At 38.8% G+C, this 15,916-nt stretch overlaps 1 long non-coding RNA gene across 1 annotated transcript; it reads right to left on the bottom strand.

Annotated features, from left to right (window-relative positions):
- Positions 1-7,778: 7,778 nt before the first annotated feature.
- LOC127676140 (uncharacterized) lies at positions 7,779-9,574 on the bottom strand. Its single transcript, XR_007975681.1, has 3 exons — positions 9,315-9,574; positions 9,045-9,105; positions 7,779-7,969 (listed from the first exon to the last, which is right to left on the bottom strand). It is a non-coding gene; the product is annotated as an uncharacterized LOC127676140 (long non-coding RNA).
- Positions 9,575-15,916: the final 6,342 nt, after the last annotated feature.

The raw sequence follows: 15,916 nt of genomic DNA, 5'->3' as shown, positions 1-15,916 counted from the left end.
TACAGACATGTAGCCAAAGGAGCTAGCACCATGCCTCTTGATATAACATTAACAATTCAGTGCCAGGTAAGGCCACAGACCTAGCTTTGTGAAGCATGGTCTATTTCTTCCAGAGTAAACAAAGCAAGTGAATGGGTGAAGACTTTATGGAGAAAGTTCACAAGATCGGCAGATATGATACTTCTAGTCATCACTAGAGGAGCCAGTGAGAGTGATTCAAAACTAGATACATGAACTGTAATATAATAATTGATATATGCCAATGTTTGACAGAATTCCTAAATTATTTATTCAAAAATATGATTTCTCCCTGACCTTTTGGATAGAATTTCTGTCTGGTCTTATTAAAATGATGTAGATCTTGGGCACAAAGATGCATCCAAGCATCCCTGCACTGGATGCCAAGATGGAGAAGATCTCCACAGCAACCATGACCTTGCCCTTGGTGCTATGGTAGACAGGGAGGAAAGTGACCCAGACACTGCAGAACACTAGCAAGCTGAAGGTCAAGTACTTGGCTTCGTTGAATGTGTCAGGCAGATTTCTTGCAAAGAAAGCAACAGTGAAGCTTCCAAGGGCCAGGCAGGCTAAGTATCCTAGGACACAGTAGAATGCAGTAACTGAGCCCTTGTTGCAAACAATGATGATGTGGCCATACTCAGAATGTTCATCAATATCAACAAAGGGAGGGAGAAACTGCTAGCCATATTGCACACAGAATACATTGGAATCGGGAACATATGGGAATAATGTAGTTTGATGTCCCAGATACAAGGATGTGTCTCAATCTTCTTCAGGGTGTCTGTGACTTTGAAAGCCAGAACTACAGTGATTGTTTTGGCCAGAACTGCGGAAACAGCAACAGTAAATACAATTCCAGATATGATTTGTTGCAAGATACAGGTCACTCTGTTAGGATAGCCAATGCAGAAAAAGGAGCACAGAAAACAGAACATGAGCGACATGAGTAATAGGTAGCTGAGGATTCTGTTATTGGCCCTCACATTAGGAGTGTTATGGTGCTTTACAAAGACCCAACGTACCACAGCTGTGAATGCAGAGAAACAGAAGGCTATTAAGGCAATAGCCATCCCCACTGTGTCTTCATAGCTTAGAAATATCACACCTTTCTGAATGCATTTGTCGTATTCTGTGTTCATATACTGGTACTTTGTCCTGTCACAATGCCCCACTGTCCAATCACAATGCTACATAGTCCCATCAGAGTACCCAACTGTCCCATCAGAAACTAAACAGGGACACAATGAAACTAACTGAAGCTTTGGACGAATTAGATTTAACATATATATATATATATATGTCAGGAGCAACTACATATAAATATATATATGATAGAATGTTTTATATATATATAAAGGTCACTCTGTTAGGATAGCCAATGCAGAAAAAGGAGCACAGAAAACAGAACAAGAGCGACATGAGTAATAGGTAGCTGAGGATTCTGTTATTGGCCCTCACATTTGGAGTGTTATGGTGCTTTACAAAGACCCAATGTACCACAGCTGTGGATGCAGAGAAACAGAAGGCTATTAAGGCAATAGCCATCCCCAATGGGTCTTCATAGCTTAGAAATATCACACCTTTCTGAATGCATTTGAATGAATATATTTAACATTCTATCCTAAAGCAAAAGAATATACCTTTTTCTCAGCACCTCATGATACCTTCTCCAAAATCGACCATATAATTAATTGGTCACAAGACAGACCTCAACAAATATAAGAAGATCGAACTAATCCCATGCCTCCTATCAGATCACTATGGAGTAAAAGTGGTCTTCAACAGCAACAAAAACAACAGAAAGCCCACATACACAGGGAAACTGAACAATACTCTAATCAATGATACCTTGGTCAAGGAAGAAATAAAGAAAGAAATCAGAGACTCTTTAGAACACAATGAAAATGAAGACACAACATACCCACATCTATGGGACACAATGAAAGCAGTGCTAAAAGGAAAACTCATAGTACTGAGTGCCTCCAAAAAGAAAATGGAGAGAGCATACACTACCAGCTTAATGACACACCTGAAAGCCCTGGAACAAAAAGAAGCTATTTCACCCAGGAGGAGTAGAAGGTAGGAAATCATCAAACTCAGGTCTGAAATCAATCAAGTAGAAACAAAGAGAACCATACAAAGAATCAACAAAACCAGGAGCTGGTTCTTTGAGAAAATCAACAAGATAGATAAACCCTTAGCGAGACTAACCAAAGGGCACAGAGACAGTATCCAGATTAACAAATTTAGAAATGAAAAGGGAGATATAACAACAGAAACTGAGGAAATTCAACAAATCATTAGATCCTACTACAAAAGCCTATACTCAACACAACTGGAGAATCTGGAGGAAATGGACAATTTCCTAGACAGATATCCGACACCAAAACTAAATCAGGATCATATATATCAACTAAACAGTCCCATAAATGCATAAATACACAGATGCATAAGTGAATGAAACCATGAATACATAAATACATAATCATCACTGTGGGCATCAGGGATAGGGGACGTGGGCTGTGCTCAGCAAGACTGGGCATCATTGTGGGCGTCACTGACAGGGGATGTGGGTGGGGCTCAGAGCAAATGGAGGTTACCGACAGAGAAGGTGGAGTGGTCAGCGAGAATGTCTGTCACTGTGGGTGGGAACCACAGGAAGCAGCCCTTAATGCTATATGCAGGGGGCGCCCAGGCCCCGCCCCTAAGACAAGCTCCCTAAGCAGGAAGCCCTGTGATCCACCTGACTCGGCCTCTCAGAGACACGCCCACAGTGTAAAACACGCCTCCTGCAGGCCCTGCCCCTCTCTATGGTTTCTGTGACTGAGCCGGTTCCCTTTTCTTAACGTATAATTTTGGGATATGGTAGGTTCCCCGACTACGGGATTTCCAAGCTCTCCATGCTCGCGCAGGGTCAGATGATTCACTGGGTCAGTGGCACGCCAGGCGGTCAGGGGCGGACTCGTGGGCGGGGACTCATGTGAGTGACAGGTCGGCCTGGCGGGTGCATGACATCACCCATCAGTCAAGACTGGAAATAGAAAGCAGGGAACCGCACAGGCGCTCAAAACCAGAAGTCGCATCTCCTGCACACCCCATGTGTCAGGAGCATCTTGGGACCTCGTCCAGACAGATGTTGGTGACTCCGGGGTTTCTGCCGCTGCCCCGAGGCATCCTCGGAACACAGCGGGAGCTCCGGGTGGCCGGGGCTGCACGCTGAAGTTGTGCGCTCATATCCATTTAGCTACCTGTCTGACCCGCTGAGTCCCGCCCTCCGTGCCAGTCACTTCAGTGACTACATCCTCAGTCCGGTCTCCGCCCTGCCCACTCTCAGTCTGGTTTACCTCCCGCCCCTTCCCTTTCCCCACTTCCTGCCCATCCAGTTCCAGGCCTGACCCAGGGGTCCAGGCTGATCGGAAAGCCTGGGGCGGGGATGAAAATTAAGTAACAGACCAGGGTGTAGCAAGTGAGTGACAGGCGATCTGGATTCTGCTCTGAGGAGGACTGACTGAAGTTCCTGCGATGGGTGTGACTTCACCCAGACCCAACCCCTCGCTGAGGACACCCTATTGTGACCACGCCCCTCTGTTACAGCAGGGTGACCCTGCCCCTGTAAGTGACATTGTCCAGCCCATCAATTACACGCAGGCCACGCCAATTTTGCATGTGACTGCTCATTACTATAGGATGCCTCATTAGCATAGCAATTCATTATGAAGTGCAAGGCCAGTCCCATCATTAGCATAGCAGTCCACCCTGGATGCCCACGCCCTGCCCTCCCCTCATTAGCATGAAATCAGCAACCAGGCACTCATTACCATGTCCCCGCCCTCCCGCCCATCAATTAGTAAAGATATATTTTGCATGGTTACTATTGCACCATTATTATTTTACAAGAAATTATTCAATTTTAACACTTGTTAATATATTTATTGAATTTTATTAAGAAATGTTTCTACTGATCACTTCAATTATTTTAGAAATGCTTAATATGTATACCATATTATCTGTATTATTATCCATGAAAATCTATTTAAGAAATTTTTGTATATATTTCTTTAATTTTATCAGAATACATTCGATGTACATCTTCCATTTTATGAAAAAAAAGTTTCTACTTAATTTTGTAAATAGTTTTGAAACGTTTTCTGTCTACCATTTTATCTATATAATTTTCCATGAAAATCTTCAATTTTAACACATTTTTCTATAGTTCCTCGATTTTAACAGAAATATTTTCTATCAAAATCTTCAATATTATTAGATTTTTCTACTGGCTTTGTCAATTAGTAAATATATATTTTGTATGTTAATGATTTTACCATTATTGTTTTCCAAGAAATCCTATAATTTTAAAACATTTTTCTATATATTTTTCAACTTTATCAATGATAGTTCCATGAATATCTTAAATTATATCAGAAAATATTTTTACTTTCCATTTTAATTGGTTAAGAAATGATCAACCACTGTTCTGTATTATTTTCCATGAAAATAGTCAATCTTAACACTTTTCAAATTTGTAAAAAATACTGTCCATCAAAATGTTCAATTTTATCTGAAAGTATTTCTACTACACTTTTTAATTGATTTCGACATGTTTTCTATGTTTATCATTTTTTATATTATTTCCATGAAAATCTTCTATTTTAACAATGTTTTTCTAGATTTCTTCAGATGGTGGACATCAAAGGAAGGAAAGATCCCTGGTCCTGGAAAGGCTGGATGCTGCAGTATAGAGGATACCAGGACAGGGACGCAGGAGAGGGTTGATTGGGGAGCTGGGGTAGGGGAATTGGCTTTTGGGATTTTTGGGGAAGGGGAAAGAGGAAAGGGGAAATCATTTAAAATATAAATAAAGAACATGCCTAATAAAAATAATTTTGTAAAAAATATTTTCCATTAAAATCTAATTATTAGAATTTTTTCTATATGCTTGGTCAATTAGAAAAGATATTTTGTATTTTGTTACTTTACAATTATTGTTTTCCAACAAATTCTACAATTTTAATGCTTGTTTCCATAAATTTCTTTAACTGTATCAATATTTTCCATGAAAATCTTCAATTTCATCAGAAAAGATTTCTATTTACCACTATAATGAATATGTCTACCATATTATCTATAAAATTTTCCTTGAATATCTTCAATCCTATCACTTTTTTGTATATATTTTCTTCAAATTTATTGGAAATATTTCCAATCAAAATCTTCAATTTCATCACAAAATGATTCTACTTAACTCTTTAATTAATTTAGAATTTTTTCTTTTTTTTTTTAAAGATTTATTTATTATTATATGTAAGTACACTGTAGTCGTTGTCTTCAGACACTCCAGAAGAGGGTGTCAGATCTTACAGATGATTGTGAGCCACCATGTGGTTTCTAGGATTTGTACTCAGGAAATTTGGAAGAGAAGTCAGTGCTCTTAACTGCTGAGCCATCTCTCCAGCCCGAATGTTTTTGTTTTTTTGTTTTTTTCTATTTCTACCATTTTATCTATATTTTTTCTACTTAAATCAATTTTAACACTTTTTCTAGAGTTCTTTAATTTTGTCAGACATATTTTCCATCAAAACCTTCAAAGTTATCAGAAAATTTTCCTATGATTGGTCATTTAGTAAAAGTAATTCTTCAGTATTTGATTTTTAACTGTATTATTTTCTAACAAATTGATTTATTTCAACACTTTCAATATATTTCTTCAATTTTGTCAAAATATTTCCTTGTAAATTTTCAATTTTATCAGAAAATGTTTCTACTTCCTCTTTAATTATTTTACAAAAGTTTTCTATGTCAATCATTTTATCAGTATTATTTGTGGTCTCGGAAGCTAAGTTCTTCCCTGTGCAGATGTTAACAAGCCTGGAGAGGCCATCTGTTTGGTCACCATTAGCCTGTGTAGGGAGGCAATCAAAACACCTGGCAGATCAGATAACCAAATCTCTACAGGATAGTGGGAGGCTTAAATCCATAGAGCAGGCATTTTAAGCCTGTGCCAAAGTCTTTTGTGTCTCACTGGATTCCAAAAGCACTCTCTTTTCGTTGGGCCTCAGCCTGATCTGTCCACACTCTACGCCTTCTCACTTTGGAAGTTCGCATGGGTTCCTCTAGCTACAGAGGCTGGGGTATGCCACAAACTCCCTTCCACCAACAACTGTTATCAAGAAGCAGGAAAATTAAAAGGAGAATCTGACCACTCACCTGATACCAACTGAGAGAAATGAGCTGCGAGATTGACTGGAATTTATCACTGATGGACACTTGAACTATAGCTCTTCACTCTTTCAAATCCCATGGTGACGTTCTTGGGTCTGCAATGTCCTGCTCATCTTATATTTTTTTAAGGTCTGTTGTTCTAAGTAGGTGCTCCTCCAAGATGTCACTATTGCCAATCTCATATCCATAATGCTTCTCCATGGAAGAATGTAACTTGGTAAAATTTGGAAACCCTTTGGAGTGTATAAAGTTGTCTTCTTTTTGGTGCTAATCCCTACATTAACTTGCAATTTCTGACTGATTTTGCTCCTGAGAGCAGAGAGGGATGGACTGGGTCCCCAAATCCTACTTAGTTACCACATGCATCCAGGGCATCCTACAGTTAGATACAGAGCCTTTGTCTGCCTAGTGTCAGGAAATCATGCTTTATAATCACCATAATTTGACAGTACACATGATCCAGGATATCACACCCCATGGTGTGTGTTCTTTGAGGACCACCCTGTGCTGATGTGATATTTTAGGCCAGTGTTCATGAGAATCTACACTCCTAGGGAAACATCCTACCACAGGACATATTGCTTCTATGAGAAGCTGTAGCTAGGTCAGGAGCAGGTAATATCGCATCTGCAGAGATTAGAGAATGAGAATAAAGAAACGGTGAAGAACCAATAAAAGCTCAAGAAGAAGAAATGCTTCTACTGCTAAGTGCATCTCATGGAACATGAATAGAGAATATTCTCCCTTTAGGTCTCCTGTTCTATCTTGAGAATATTTAGCCCCTACACAGGTTTTGTGGTTTTCTCATTACCCTTGTCAGTCAGTGATAGCTGGACATGCTTCCTTCTTTTGGTGAAATGAGTATATGTATTGTTAATGGTCTTGGAAATGAGCTTATTTTTCCCTTTTTTTTTTTTTTTTTTTTTTTTTTTTTTTTTTTTTTTTTTGGTCTTCATGGATTCCTTCCTCTGCTTTGGATGTGTTCTTACAACTCAACCATTCCTTTACCTGATCATTTGATCATTTGATCCAAGGAGTTTTACAAGCTCTTAATCTAAGTTTTGGTCTTCATAAAAAATATATCTATATATTCATCTACATATATTTTATACACACACACACACACACACACACATATGATGGAAATCCTGGTAGGTCTTGTGAGGAGACTGGGGGCTAGAGTGAATTAAGTCTCTACGCATACACTCCTAGGGCATTGTACATGCCATCCAAATACTCTACCAATGACTTGCACGTCTGGGATCCCATTTATCTTCTACAAATTTACAGGGCAGATTCAATGAAGGCTTGGAATTTGGCCATTCATAGATTGGCCATCATAGAGGATGGCTGAAAGAAAGCTGTCAAGATTGGCTATGTTTAGCTACTTCACAGAGAAGCTAGACTCCATAGTGTGTAATAAGGTCATTTCAGTCTGGGAAAGTCTGATCTGATAAGAAACTATTCTATACTAGTTTAACTAGAGAAATATAACTGAAGGGGATGAAAGCAATATGAATCAGAAAGGAGTATGTAAATTTACATTTATTTGAAGATGATATGCTCTTATGCATAAGTGAACCAATTATTTCCCAAAGGCAATTCCTGAACTGAAGAACACTTTCAAGAATATGTGACTCTATGTCTTTGGAGTTGACTGGGTCTTGCAAAGGCTTTACCACATTGATTGCACTCATAGATTTTCTCTCCATTATGACTTCTTACATGCCTGCAAAGATAATTAGCATAAGGGAAATCATTACCATAATCATTACTCTGATCAATCAGGTAATCAGTTTGAATTAAGTTTACAATTTTGTCTAATGGTAAAGAAGGAGCAGATCTTAAAGTTTTAGCACTTTGTATGATCATGGTGTTCTGTCTCATTATGAGTTGTTCAAGACACCTGTGATGATTATTATATGGCTTATATTTATGACATCATCATTTTATATGGGAATTTTATATGATATATCTCAGCTATCTGAAGAAAGTTTGACCAACTCTGATCTTTATAACACTGATTGCATTCATAATTTTTCCTGGATTGTGAATACAAGTTTTTTGACTTTGAACCAGGATACATGGAAGAATTTCCAATGTCCTAGTACCCATAAAGTTGTTCTATGCTATGAGTTTGGGAACGTTACCCAGAAAACTAGAAGGCCAATTAATTGCAAATGTCTATCATATTCCTAATGTCTATCAAAGGGATAATACTACATATCTTCTCATCATTTCAGAATAAAAATCTTATGTTGTTTCTTTCATATTCCTATGCTTACATGGTTTTTATCCATTGTGACACATGATATACCTAATAAAAATGAAAGTCAAGTGAAAGGAGTACAAATTGCATTCATACTGTTTGAATATTTTTCTCATAATATGTGCAATATAGATTAATGTTTCTCCACAACAACATTCCTGATTCTCCTAAAAAGCCCTCTCACCAAACTGAACAATATGACAGACAAGAATATGAGCATCACCAATTTTACTATGGACTATTTGATTATTAAAATGTTTAGGATATAAAATTATCACTACTCAGTGTGTAATATCTAAGTACTATGAGACTATACATATTGGCAGGTACACAGCATAGCACTAATGGAGCTACATATCCAATGGAAACATTAATCAAATATCAGACCTTGAGGTACCTGGTTTTGTAAGCGGATTATAATCATAGCTACACTTAAAGGACTGTTATTTCACACCCTTGATTTTTGGTGGAGATTCCAGAAGATATTAAAATTTTCTCACAGGCAAATATGTAACAGTTTGCACATGAAAATTACCTTTCAGGTCTTCTTCTACTTTGACAATGTTCTTCAAGATTATGGTCTTCCCAATTATAGCCTAAAACACAGTACAAGAAAATGATTGATATACTATTGGAAATTAGTTAAAATTCAAGGTACTGTGAATTTTCACTGCACTGTAAATGTTACAGTGAATATTCACTGAAACTGAATTTTTCAGTTCATTCTTCATAATTCACAATTAAAATAGTAGAACATCATCAATAACCAAGAAACATTTTTTCCTTTAGAAAATAACAGTCTTACCTACAGCTTTGAGGTTCAAGTAAGTTTCCAACATCACACCTTTGTAGAGTTTCTTCTGGGAAAGATCCAGCAAATTCCACTCTCTTCCTCAGTGAAGTTCACATGAGCATCATCAAAAGGTACTGCCTCTTAAATGTCACATACATGTGTACAACAGAAAGCATCATATTAATATCACTCTAAAGGAAATATATGCTTCCTTGAAAACATATTCACAAAAATTTGTGTATTAGTTTGGGTTCTATAGAGTCACAGAACATATGGATAGTCTTATATAGTTAGGGAATTTGTCGATGACTTACAGTCTATAGTCCAACTCCCCAACAATGGTCAGCAGCAGCTGTGGATGGAAGTCCAAGGATCTAGCAGTTGCTCAGTTCCACGAGGCAAGCAGGCAAGGAAGAGTGAGAGAGAATCTTCCTTCTTCCAGTGTCCTTATATATCTCCAGTAGATGGTGTAGCCCAGATTAAAGGCTGTAGGTCTCCAACAGAGGGTGTAGCCCATATTATTGGCATGGGGGTCTCCAGCAGAGGGTGTGTCCCAGAATAAAGGTGTGTGCATCCATGCCTTTAATCCCAAATGATCTTGAACTCGAAGATCTCCTTGTCTTAGCTACTATGCTTCAAGATCTCCATACCAAGATCCAGGTCAGAAACTTATGTCTCTGAGCCTTCAAATTAGGATCATAGGTGAGCCTTCCAATTCTAGACTGTAGTTCCTTCCAGATATAGTCAAGTTGACAACCAGGAATAGCCACTACAATCCACCCCTTGTCAACTTGACACAAATAATATCTCATGTCCACATGAAACGATAAGAAAATTGTGAATAAGACTAACATGATTTATCTATTCCTCCTACAATTGCAAACACATTTGTAAATTTACAATGGGGAAATGTCCCTTGGGAACATTCTTTTAATGTTTCAATGCCAATTGATGTTAAAGGGATTGGAAGAAAGACAAATGTATCCTTAACAAAATAAAATAGAAGCATTCATATTACTTATAATCCTTGTTTCTGCAACTAGTTACATGGCCTTAGCTGGTAATTATAACTACCTTTCTCTGCTACCCATTCTGTATTTCCTTCACCTTCACCAAGCACCTCAGTAGGTCTTGGTTCTTTTCCTGGAGGATGGACCCATACCTTCATTCCTGATGGGTCTGTGTCCTTTGTCATCCTGCTTGGGTTAAGCTGTTGTAGTTTCCCATTGACTTTAATCACAGGACATGGTAGTACTAAGAGACGCCCTAGGGGATCTCCTGCACTCCAGACATAATCCTGCTTACCTACATTGTGGAGAGGCAATCCAATGTCCCCATGGTAATCTGGATCTATCACCATTCCTAACACTGTTTATCCTTTCTTAGCCAGTTGGTTAAAGGGTATTAGAAGCCCAAAACGGTCAGGGGGAAGTCTGAGCTTCCAGTTCAATGGAATGTTTGTTGTGACTCCTGGTAGGAGCACTCCTTCCTCTGGAAACAAAACTTCTAGGCCAGCAGAATCTAAAGTTGTGGGGACAGGAAGAAAAATTTTCCTAGAGGGTCACTAGGAGTGATAGTGAGTGGAACTATTCCCTTTTCCACCACTTGATTCCTGGACCCGTGGATCCTGGCTATGGGAGAAACTACCATATATTGGTCATTGATTCAAAGCATATACTGCCTTCTGAAGAACTCTGCCCCAGCCCTCCATGCTATTGCCACCTAATTGGCGCTGTAACTGTGTCTTCAAAAGGCCATTCCATCTTTCTATCAGACCAGCTGCTTCAGGATGATGGGGAACATGGTAAGACCAGTGGTAAGACACATTTGCAGAGATGACAGGAAGATAGCACAGTTACTCCAGGGCTCACAGACACCTGCAGCATGGAGCACTAGATTCATCTGAATGTGCATGTGAATGCGGTCCCACCCGGACATTCCACAGTGCCTGGGAAGCTGGGCAATCCCAGCAGGCACTGAAAGTGCTTGCTCGCGTCCCTCCTGCCTCTGCCAAGACATACAAGCATGTTCAAACTCCAGGCCCACTTTTATTCATGAAAATGAAAGACAGGAAATGACACCACTCCAGGAGACTGGATGCAGGGAGGTCCCAGCGTGACGTCAGGAGCAGGGCCAGTGGTTGCCTAGTGATCGACAGGGAAGCTAACAAGGCACTGCCCTGGGCTGAGATGGAAGGACGGGGGGGGGGGGGGGGGGGGCAAGAAGACACAGCAGAGGCGGGGACAGCATTCCCTGGGTGACAGACAGGGACACTAACTTGGCGCCTGCCCAGGGCTGAGAGGGAAGGACCCAGGGTGTGGGCGGGGTGACTTCAGTGGTGGCACCAGCGGTTGCCAGGAGACAGACAAGGATGCCAACATGGCGCCCGCCTGGGCCTGAGGTAAGGATTCCGTGGTGACACACAGAAACACACACACACACAGACAGTTTGAATCTGAGTGTATTTCGCAGCTCTCAAGCAAGGGATTTTCTACATAAAGAAACTGCACAGCCCAACCCTAACCCCTCACCAACAAATTCAATTTTAACACATTTAATACATGCTTACTATTATACCATTATTATTTTCCAACAAAGTCTTTAATGTGATCACATTTCCTATATATGTCTTTAATTTAATCAGAAATATTTTCTGTGTAACTCTTCTATTTTACCAGAAAACGATTCTACTTACCACATAATTAATTCAGAAATGTTTAATGTCTACCATTTTACCTGTATTATTTTCCATGAAAATCTTCCATTTTAACACATTTTTTGTATATATTTCTTCAAATTTGTCAGAAATATGTTGAATCAAAAATCTACAAATTTATTTTCAATGTGCTTGGTCAATTAGCAAAGATTTATTTATTTTCTATGTTTGCTATTGTATTATTATTATTTTACAACAAATTCTTCAACTTTAATACCCTTTTCTATAGATTTCTTCAATTATATCAAAAATAGTATCTATGCAACTTTTCAATTTTAGGAGGAAATATTTCTTACAACTTGAATAATTTTAGAAAGGCTTAATTTTTCTATAATTTTTTCTGTATCAATGTTTTGTGAAATTCTACAACTTTAATGCTTTTTCTATACATTTCTTCAATTTTATCAAAAATATTTTCCATCAAAATCTTCAATTATTGCCAGGTGGTGGTGATGCATGCCTTTAATGCCAGCACTTGGGAAGCAGAGGTAGGTAGAATTCTGATTTCAAGGCCAGCCTCGTCTACAGAGTGAATTCCAGGACAGCCAGGGCTACACAGAGAAACCCTGTCTGGAAAAAGCCAAAAGAAAAAAAAAAACTTCAAGTATTCAGAAAGTACTTCTATGTGCTGGTCAATTAGTGAAGATATATTTGTTATGTTTTCTATTTTACCACTGTCATTTGACAACACATTCTTCTTTTTCAACACTTTTTTCTCTATATTTGTTCAATATTTTTAGAAATATTTGACATGTAAATCAACAATTTTATCAGAAAATGTATCTAATTACCCCTTTATTTAGTTAAGAAATGTTTTCTATGTCTTCTATATTATCTACATAATATTCCCAGAAAATCTTCAATTTTAACATTTATGTATATATTTCTGCAATTTAATTAGAAATATATTCAATGCAAATCTTCAATTTTAGGAGAAAGTATGTTAGATGCAAAAAAGTTTAAAAATACTAACAGATTATACTGTTTATGGCATAATAAAAATAAGACAATGTGTGTATCTTTAATTAACAATTCCAAAACATTGGGGCAGGTGAAGAGAAGACATACACATCCACTGAAAACAGGACACCATCCCACCATATGGCCATATTATATAAGTGTATCATGGTGCTTATCTGGACATGGTTCCTCTACGGTCAAGTGTGTTCAATAAAATTAATTTTATGACTGTGTCTACTGAAAACAACATCTTTGATATTAAAATGATTAATTTTGAGATCATAATTAGGATTTTAACAATCAAGGCCAAAAAAAGTCTTTTCCATGAGAATATGAAATTTAAAACAATATGGCCACATAGCGCTTTGCAACTATATCCTTCCCATGCAACAAAGGACTCCAGAGACCAGGCTAGACTTCACTGTCCATGCTCAGTCTGGTGGTCATTATCTCTCTCCAGAAAACACTCATCTCCTGGATAATAGGAGCTCTGATCTGCATAGAGTAATGGGGAATTGTTAGATTTGAGGCATTTAGACCACATTTGGAAGCAGCTGAGTGTGGTATACTGTGGTTAATTTATTTATATAATATGTTGGAAGTGGATGAGGGACAAATGAGAGCTGTTTGGGAAATGGAGAATTAGGACATTTTTTGACAAATTTGGATGTACATCCAGTAGGGAGTGTCTGGTGAGATGAGTCTCTCACAGCCTGACGTATAGGGGATGGAATACAGAGAATATACTATACCTTTTGTTTTCATCTCTCAGTCACAGAGTCAGATCTGAGTCATCTTGTTTTCCTGATCCCTGTCCAGAGGCATCATCTCCAAGCAAGACCGTCCTGAGAAGGTCCCTCCCGTCCTGAATCTCCACATGCTGAAGGTGACCCTGGAACTGCCTTCTAACAAGTTCATGCGGCCAAAGCCTAGGAAGAAAGTGGACATCTCAAGTCTTCTGCTACCAACTTGATGGACTGGCTCTTCTCTCCATCCTGTCCCAGTTCTGCACAGTTAACACATTTGGCAATAAAACACAGCACTTTCCCATTTTTCTGACACTGAGAAATCTCAGTGGCTGAGACCTCTGGCTTTTGAAATGGAGGTGATCAACATTTGTGTCCCAGGAGAGTCTCCCGGGATGGGCACCTCAGCTTCTGTTCAGTAGAGGAACAGCATTAACAGGAAGAAAAAGCCTGTTCCCCATGACATAAACAATCCCTTGTCTGAACAGTCTAGTGAATCTGGGAAAGCTCTGGGCATCCCCTGTAATGTCTCTAGTGATGTCACAACACCCACTGCTCTCAGGGCTTTCAATTAGTCCCTAGAGAGTTCACCCATATTTATGCCTGCAAGATGGAGGAGGTGTGTACTTTTGAGTGAGAATGGGGAGCTTAGAGAAGTGAGAGAGAGGACGAAGGAAACTGGCTTTCCATCTCACTGTAAACTAGTGAGGAAGATGTGGTCCTGGGAAAGGCTCAGTGAGTCATGGAAAGGTGATGTGAAAATTCCTTGAGTAGGCATCTGTGAGCCTAGCTTCCCAGGAGTGGCAATTGTGCCACTGTGAAGTTAATGAATTTTCCTGCTTAACATAATTCCTGAATGGTGAGGATTCTACTATATTTGTTTGTCCATCCCCAAAGACAGGAGCTGGCTAGTCCAAAGCTAGTATACTGTGAATTTTTATATTTTTTATTTTTGCTTTTTATTTTATTTTATATAGTTTTTTATATTTTCCTCTTACTGACCATGGTGGTGTAACCAGGGGACATAAGGAGACCATAAAGAATCAGGTAGGAAATATTTCTCAGTTTATCTTAGTTCACCATTTTACTCCCTTTTGGTTTTTTTAGGTCTAGTGGCTTTCAGACTATAGTAACACGGAGAAAAATATTCTTATGAGACCTTATAATCTCAGACCTCTTTTGACAACCTTATCCCAGAGAATGATGCCCTGAGCTTTCTGAAACAGCAGATTGGGTGTAAGACATATCTCTAATGCAGCCAGACAACTGTCAGAATCAGAGATTGGATACTTTTTCCAGTTGTGGGTTGTTTTAGACTTTCAGTTGGATACTAACAAAGGAAATAGAAACTTTGATATTCACAGAACCCAACTGATAATCAAAGAATTAATTGCCTACAGACAGACAGACTGGTGTCAGCAATGAACCCTGTACTGGATGTCAAATTCATAAGATAGCTGAGCTGGGTCTTGGCCTTGTGATTTTCCTCTTGTGCCTGTTGAGTTCTGAGGATTTAGACATGCACTACCACAGGGAGCAGCAGGCTGCCTTTCAACTTCCACATCTAATAACAGCTTACAGGAGCAATCCTTCCCTGTTGTCTTCTTAAAGAAAAAAAAAAAAAAGATGATTGAAAGTACATTGTGACATTTTCTAGAAAGAACAGGAACAAGGACTAATGTGTAGCCTATGCCATCGTAATTTTTCATTCCCTTTCAATCATTGGACAGAAATGATAATTAAAGCCACCTTGATGTGGTAAATATTATTTATTTATTTATTACCACACTTGAATCAAAAAGGTACCAAATAGAGAACAAAGGACTTGGTATTTATAATAAGATTTAAACTATTGCAGTTGGACAGACTATTTTGTATAGTTCCTGTTAATAGCTGTGAGATATCATTTTCCATGTTCTACCTAGACTGCTCATACACCAGGCCAGTCCTCCTGGCCAATCCACCTACCCCATGGCACAGTCTTCTTTCTTCATCTTCTCTCTCCTTCATGGTCTCAACCTCAGACTCCAAGCCTGGGAACTGAAGCACCATCTACTTTTCTTCTCCCCAGCATTAGGCTTTAGGTATCATTATTCTGTAATCATGGAAGGCAGGAAACAAATGTTGTAATTATATTCCCAATATAACTGCAAAATGTAACTGGCTTTATGGCCATTTGTCCAGTGTCTAGG

The sequence above is a fragment of the Apodemus sylvaticus genome, unplaced genomic scaffold, assembly GCF_947179515.1.
Source record: "Apodemus sylvaticus unplaced genomic scaffold, mApoSyl1.1 scaffold_66, whole genome shotgun sequence".
Classification (NCBI taxonomy): domain Eukaryota; kingdom Metazoa; phylum Chordata; class Mammalia; order Rodentia; family Muridae; genus Apodemus; species Apodemus sylvaticus.
Note: the sequence above shows the minus strand (reverse complement) of the source record. Positions and strands in the feature narration are given on the sequence as shown.